This window comes from Podarcis muralis, chromosome 1 (genome assembly GCF_964188315.1).
Source record: "Podarcis muralis chromosome 1, rPodMur119.hap1.1, whole genome shotgun sequence".
NCBI classification, from domain to species: Eukaryota; Metazoa; Chordata; class Lepidosauria; order Squamata; family Lacertidae; genus Podarcis; species Podarcis muralis.
Genome location: NC_135655.1, coordinates 38,209,400 through 38,217,249, shown reverse-complemented (window position 1 = coordinate 38,217,249; position 7,850 = coordinate 38,209,400). Strand labels below are relative to the sequence as shown.

General features: G+C 44.6%; 1 long non-coding RNA gene across 1 annotated transcript; it reads right to left on the bottom strand.

The window, feature by feature from the left end:
• Positions 1-519: 519 nt before the first annotated feature.
• Positions 520-6,138, bottom strand: LOC144327479 (uncharacterized). Its single transcript, XR_013392542.1, has 3 exons — positions 5,911-6,138; positions 2,421-2,771; positions 520-846 (listed from the first exon to the last, which is right to left on the bottom strand). It is a non-coding gene; the product is annotated as an uncharacterized LOC144327479 (long non-coding RNA).
• Between the last annotated feature and the right edge of the window lie 1,712 nt (positions 6,139-7,850).

The window sequence follows — 7,850 nt, the reverse complement described above, 5'->3', positions numbered from 1 at the left end:
ACCCTCACCTGGTTTAGTCGGCCAGTCAAAGCTATTCCCGGGATGTCGCCACTGCCATATGCTGGCAGCTTCTAGGAGCCACGGGTGAGAGCTGAGTCCCCGGGTGGGGACCAAAGGTGGACCAACTACCCCAGAAGGAGCACAATGTGCCCCCCACCAGAAGTACTACTCCTCCCTAAATAAGTGTATACAAGAATACTGTCTCAAGGTTTTTCACATGGTGTCATCCATGAAAACCATGGGGAAATTATAGAACAAAGTTCCCACCATTTTCTGAGCCAACAGGATTGCAAACAGATTTTTTTCCCCTGGAAGTAATGGAGCTTACTTCTGAGTAGATCCAGTGGTAGGAAAGCAGCAGAGATGAAAAGCTCATTGTGTTACAGGCAACTGTAGACTGGGAGATGCACAAGTTTCCCACCCAACTCCACCCGTTCAATCATCTGTTCTACACTCCAAGAGCATCTTACTCTAAAGTATACACTCTTCCCCCAACCTCTAGTAGGGTGACTTTTAGACTCATAGACAGCCAGTCATTAAACACACCCTTCTGACTTTTGATCACCAGTCAAGTGGGCAGTAGTTTGTATGGTGAAGATTTTAATAAACATGGCTTAACAACATCCACGGAGAAAGGGAAGCACCCAAAAGTTCTGAACGGTTGGCTGAAGGTGCACGCATAGGAAGGAATCATGTGACTTCAACCCTGTTGCCACTGAAACTGTTCCTTGAATGCTTCAAAGGCATGTGCCACGGAGACTACTCTGGCAGTGGTCCGGCGCTGTTCACCTTTCAAAAGCCGCATCTCTCTGCGCATGACCCGCAGTTCTCTCATGATGCTGTCCTCTGCCAAGAAGACAGGGTGTTGCACAATCAGTTATATTCCTTCAGCAAATAAGACTATGATTCCATCAAATAGCCAAGCCCAGTAGAAGCAGAAATGGTGCACCATACTCCTTAAACTCATCCCCCCCCCCCACAACAAGGTATGAAGGAGATCATAGAATCATAGAGTTGGAAGAGACCACAAGGGCCATCGAGTCCAACCCCCTGCCAAGCAGGAAACACCATCAGAGCACTCCTGACATATGGTTGTCAAGCCTCTGCTTAAAGACCTCCAAAGAAGGAGACTCCACCTCACTCCTTGGCAGCAAATTCCACTGTCGAACAGCTCTTACTGTCAGGAAGTTCTTCCTAATGTTTAGGTGGAATCTTCTTTCTTGTAGATCCACTGGTTAGATTCCCCCCCGCCCCCCACAGTAAGGTATGAAGGTTAGCTGCCCTGCCAGCTAACACAGGTATTACATATGTAACCCCTTTTTGTGTTTCAAATGACCATGTGTGAGAATGGACTATATTAATAGTCTAACAGGCTAACAGATTGAGGTTGAATCCTGACAAGACAGAAGTACTGTTTTTAGGGAACAGGAAGCAGGCAGGTGTGGAGGACTCCCTGGTCCTGAATGGGGTAACTGTGCCCCTGAAGGACCAGGTGCGCAGCCTGGGAGTCATTCTGGACTCACAGCTGTCCATGGAGGCAGAGGTCAATTCTGTGTCCAGGAGCTGTTTACCAGCTCCATCTGATACGCAGGCTGAGACCCTATCTGCCCGCAGAATGTCTCACCAGAGTGGTACATGCTCTGGTTATCTCCCGCTTGGACTACTGCAATGCGTTCTACGTGGAGCTACCTTTGAAGGTGACCCGGAAACTACAACTAATCCAGAATGTGGCAGCTAAACTGGTGACTGGGAGCAGCTGCCGAGACCACATAACACCGGTCTTGAAAGACCTACATTGGCTCCCAGTATGTTTCCAAGCACAATTCAAACTGTTGGTGCTGACCTTTAAAGACCTAAATGGCCTCGGTCCTGTATACCTGAAGGAGCGTCTCCACCCCCATCGTTCTGCCTGGACACTGAGGTCTAACACCGAGGGCCTTCTGGCAGTTCCCTCACTGAGAGAAGCGAAGTTACAGTGAACCAGGCAAAGGGCCTTCTCGGTAGTGGCACCCGTCCTGTGTAACACCCTCCCACCAGATGTCAAAGAAAACAACAATTACCAAACTTTCAGAAGTCATCTGAAGGCCCAGTTTAGGGAAGCCCTGTTTAGGGAAGCTTTTAGTATCTGAAGGACTATTGCATTTTAATATTTTGTTGGAAGCCACCCAAAAACTCAGCCAGATGGGCGGAGTATAATAAATTGTTGTTGTTGTTGTTGTTATTTAAGACCCTGATGCACTTTGTGAAATCCAGAGGAACCTCTTAAGGAGCATCAATGGAAACTGGTAGAATGTTCTAGAACTTTTCCAGGGCTATGTGAGATGTGTCTCTAATTGAAACCAGACCAAAAGCCCCTTTGGATTTGGAGGAGGCAAGCAAATGAAATGCTGTTGTACCTAATCAAAGCACCTCGTACTCACGCTGGTCAGTGATTTGTCCAAGGAGACCAACAATGTGCTGGCATGTTGCCAGCGTCGAATCCTGAATGGGTGGGGGAAGATGTATAGCTGGTTCTCCTCTCGCAGAGCATTGCGCTCGCTCCCCAGTAACATTCTCGCCTACAGGAACCTGGGGTAGCAATGGGGAATCCACGGCCGGGTGTTCGGCAGCAGTTCTCCGGCTCCCAGAAGGATGAGTAGACTGCCCTTCCTGTGTTGTTACTATGTGTACATTCTGGATAGTTTGGGGCTGCTCAACTGAGTTTCTAGCGCCGTCACCCTCTTCCATTTGCCGACTGTAGATTCCTTATCTGTGGATCATCCTGTATATTCCTTCAAGTAAGCAAAAGTGTTAAAAGTAGTGGAAGCCACATGGAAGCAGGATGGACATGGTAGTAAGGAATTTACCCAATTTAATTCTGGTGTTGAAGAATCTACCTCATGTGCTGTTAGCTGGGCATTGTTGTATGGTACAGTATTTATGGTCTGGTTTGTTTGGTTTTTTTTTACTTGCTTACATTAAGAAACACCAAGGCATTTTGCTGAACATGATGGATTTTCATATGCTTATGCAGAGAACTCAGACTGGTTTCCACAAGACTTTTATATCCTTTTTAAAAAACATGTATTTAAAAACAGATGTTTTTAAGGAGGTATGTGCTTTAAGGAGGTATGGCAACCATAATACATGGGTAACATCTGTTATGCTGTTTTTGCATTTTGTAGTTCAATAAGCCTTGCAGCAAGCAGTTTAATAATAATATGTAATAATAATAATAATAATAATAATAATAATAATAATAATAATAATAAAGTTGTACCTTGGAAGTCGAACAGTCTAGTTCTCCAACATTTTGGCTCCCGAATAATCAAAACCCAAAAGTGACTGTTCCGGTTTTTTAATGTTCTTTTGGAAGCTGAGCGTCTGACGGAGCTTCCGTGGCTTCCGATTGGCTGCAGGAGCTTCCTGCAGCCAATCAGAAGCCGTGCTTTGATTTTTGAACGTTTTGGAAGTTTAACGGACTTCCGGAATGGATTCCATTCGACTTCCAAGTTACGACTGTAATAAATTTGTACCCTGCCCATCTGGCTGGGTTGCCCCTGCCACTCTGGGTGGCTTCCAACATATATAAAATCATAATAAAATAGTAAACCTTGGAAAGGTAACAGTTTCTGTGCCGTTGAGCAACTCAGCACACACACACACACACACACACACACACACACACACAGGCTGTCACCCAGCACCAACTATTCCATCAGGCTGAAGTACAGGTGGGAAGGAGGGATCCACCATTGGTTCTGCAAAGAGATCCCTTCCATGTGGCTCCTTCTTCAGCATTCCATCTGGCTGCAGCAGAGGGAAGAGATGGGGCTATAGAGCTCGCCTGAGACACCATCTCTATTTATTTGGCTCCTCCTCTCCCTGAACTGTTTTCATGAGTAACATAGGAAGCTGCGTTATATCGAGACAGACCCTTGGTCCATGCAGCTCAGAACGGTCTACGCTGACTGGCAGCAGCTCTCCAGAGTTTCGGGCAGGGGGCAATTCCAACCCTACCTTCAGTATATCTGAAGAAGCGTCTCCACCCCCATTGTTTTACCCGGACATTGAGGTCCAGCACCGAGGGCCTTCTGGCGGTTTCCTCACTGCGAGAAGCCAAGTTACAGGGAACCAGGCAGAGGGCCTTCACGGTAGTACCGCCCTCCCTGTGGAACGCCCTCCCACCAGATGTCAAAGAGAACAACTACCAGACTTTTTGAAGACATCTGAAGGCAGCCCTGTTTAGGGAAGCTTTTAATGTTTGATGTATTATAGTATTTTAATATTTTTTGGGAAGCCGCCCAGAGTGGCTGGGGAAGTCCAGCCAGATGGGCGGGGTATAAATAATATATTATTATTATTATTTATTATTATTATTATTATTATTATTATTATTATTATACCTGGACGTGCTGGTTATCAAAACTTCTGCATGCAAAGCAGATGCTCTAATACTGAGCCATAGCCCTTCGCTACTGGTCATTGTATAAAACTGTACATTGGTAATTATGAGAGCTTTTCTTTCTTTTTGTGTTGTGTCTTCTATATTATAGTTCAGGGGCTGTCTGAGGTCAGGGATGGCCTTTCTTTAATTAATCTGGTGCTCTGGGAGCCTTTCCAGCTGAAGATCATGGTCGGAATGCTTTTAAAAAAATAAAAATATGCATTGTTGCTAGTACTTTCTGAAAACCTCTAAAACAATTCCCTGCCTGAAGTGCTTAACACCAGAACCTAGAATAGAGTGGACTGAATGTTGATAGATGTAGTTTTTAGAGAGAGAGAGAGGCAGACAATTAGAGAAAAACCACCTTAAGGCCCTTTCCGAATAAAGTGTATCCCCTCAAGCTCTGGCTGAACACCATTATTTTACTCGTCTTAAAAAGAAGACAGTCTGGGAAGACAGCTCTGCCTGAACTGACATCTTGTTTTTCACTCAGGATAATTCATTTCAGGAGAAAAACAAACCTGTAAGACTTTTAACGTTTTGTGGTGGTGGTGTTTTGTTTTTTTAAATCTAGGCCTTAAGTTTCCTTTGTGGCGGAAACTTTACAAGGCTGCTGTGATGATTACAAGTTAGGAACCTAAGAAGCTACCATATAACACATCAGACCATTGGCCCACCTGACTCAGTTTGGTCTGCACACTGACTGACAGCAAGGCTCCAGGGTAGAAGTAGTCAATGTGGTGGTGACTTTTGGATGATATTGGACTCCAACTCCCATGAGCTCCAGCAAGCATGGCAATGGTGTGGGATGATGGGAGCTGTAGTCTGGCAATATCAGGAGAGCATCATATGGGCTACCCTTGCTACGGGGTTTCAGAGTGGAGTCTTTCCCAGCCTTGCCTGGAGATGCGAGATAAGAAACCCGAGACTTTCTGAATCCTAACCAGAAATGCTACCAATGAGGCAAAGGCCTTTCTGAATTACAATGCAAAGTATGTGAAACACTTTGAATATTCGAAACACAGGTATCATAATAAAAAGCTCACACACTGTCCCATTACCACTTTGTGAATGTAAAATATATCGACTCCACCAAGAGCAGCTTCTTCCCATGTCAACAACTTGGGAGTGAGTGTGGTGTAGTGGTTAGAGTGTTGGACTAGGACCTGGCAGACCGGGGTTCAAATCCCCCCTCAGCCGTGAAGCTTACTGGGTGATTGTGGGCCAGTCACTGACTCTCAGCCTACCTCATGGGGTTGTTGTGGGAAATAAATGAGGAGGGGGAAGGAAAAGGTAATATATGCATTATTATTATTATTATTATTATTATTATTATTATTATTATTATTTCATCAGGGGTTAAGGTCTCTCCTTGCACTCTGCAGACCCTATGCTGATCATCTGCCTAGACCCCCCTCCCCCCGACTGCTATTACAAACTTTAAATAGATTGATCAGGCACCATCAAATGACACATAACGTTACCTCTGATGTGGGATTCACATTTTGTGGTGACTGCAGAACCCCCACTTCCTCTCAGCTTCGGCCATGGGGTGACAACATTATCTAGTGCATGAGTTGTGTCAATATACTGGGTTGCTCAGTCAGAACTGGGGTGCTTTGTGACATCAGCAATATCTCCACCAATCACATCTTCCTGTTCCTTCCACCTGCTTTGCATATCTGTAGTGTTTGGGCTGGAAGTATTCTATGTGCTTGATCAAATGGAAAACAATATTTTGCTTTCTTTGAAAAAGAAAATTGATGTAGCTCGTTAGTTATTTATTAGAAGGACTGAATAACCCAATATTCAGGCCAAAGACTCCCAGAGCAGCTCAAACAATTTAAAACAACAATAGCAATAAAAATGAGAATTATTAAAAGCCAAAGGACAGCAGACTCAGCATAAAAACAGAGCAGAGAGGCTAAAAGATCTACAAGGTAGGTTCTAAATGATATAGATGTGATAGGCCATTTAAAATAAGACTTTAAGTTTTATGCTTTGTGCAGAAAGTCAATAAGGAATGGAGAGCACATAAAAAGGCTTTTTGAATCAGGTTAATAAATGAAAATAGCTCCCTAACTAATCCCTCTCATTCTTTCCCAAATGATATAGCCCATTGCTCACGTTAAACTGATTCTCACATTTAAAACAAACCAAGAAAGCTGAAAAGCATGAGAGGACTGTTCTTTGAGTCCTCTGGTGTCTGTCAGATGTATGTAGTGCCCATCAATTTCAAAAGTAAGCTTGGCAAACAGGAGGATTGCAGTACTACACATTCTGTACTCAGACGTAAGTCCCATTATTTGTAATGGGGTTTACTCCCAGGTTAGTGGGTCTATGAGGGGTTATAGCAGGGGGTGCATTACCCCAATGGAAAACTGACCCTAAAGTGGGAGAGACCAGGCATGCACACAATTGCACACCCTTAACATAAACACACACATACACACCCTTAACACATACAGACACAAAGGGCCCTTCCGACAACCTTTTTATGGTGCACTGGTGATCATAGAATCATAAAATCATAGAATTAGAAAGTTGGAAGGGACCCCAAGGGTAATGTAGTCCACCCCTCTGCAAAGTTGGAATCTCAGCTAAAGCATCTGTGACAGATGGCCATCCAACCTCTGCTTAAAAACCTCCAAGGAAGGAGAGTCCACCACCTCCTGAGGGATTCCATTCCACTAACAGCTCTTACCATCAGAAAGTTCTTCTTGATGGTTAGTTGGAATCTTCTTTCTTGTAGCTTGAATGCATTTGTTCAGCACTTACCTTCCAGAGCAGGAGAAAACAAGCTTGTTCTCTCTTCGCTGTATGAGACAGTCCTTGGGATATTTGAAGGTGGCTATCATATCTCCTCTCAGTCCTCTCGCTTTTCCAGGCTAAACATACCCAGTTCCTTCAACTGTTCCTCATAAGGCTTGGTTTCCAGACCCTTGATCATCTTGGTTGCCCTCCTCTGCACACATTCCAGCATTCCAGCCTCAGGAAGGAGCTCACCCCATCGCCGGGATTTGAACCACCAACCTTCCAATTGGCAAGCCCTAGGCTCAGTGGTTTAGACCACAGCTTAAATTTCTCTTGATTAGTGTGTGAAGATCTGTTTGATGTAGTCACTCAACTGATGCTCCATGCAGTCAGTCCTGACAATACAGATCATTTGTTGGAGGCAGCAAAAAAGAAACCATCACAGTTTCCTCACCTGCCCCCAGTTCATCAGCATTTGAAATCTACGGCTCTGGCATGCTGCTCAGAACTACATATCAATCCAGTCTCATAACAATGTGTATATTGCAAGGCTGGGGGAGAATATGGGGAATCAGACTCTGGAAGAACAGGTGACCACCAGTATGTAGCTCCTGGTCCACAAGCTGAGATGTGAACGAGAGTGTGCTTCTTTCTGTCTGTGGATTGTGTA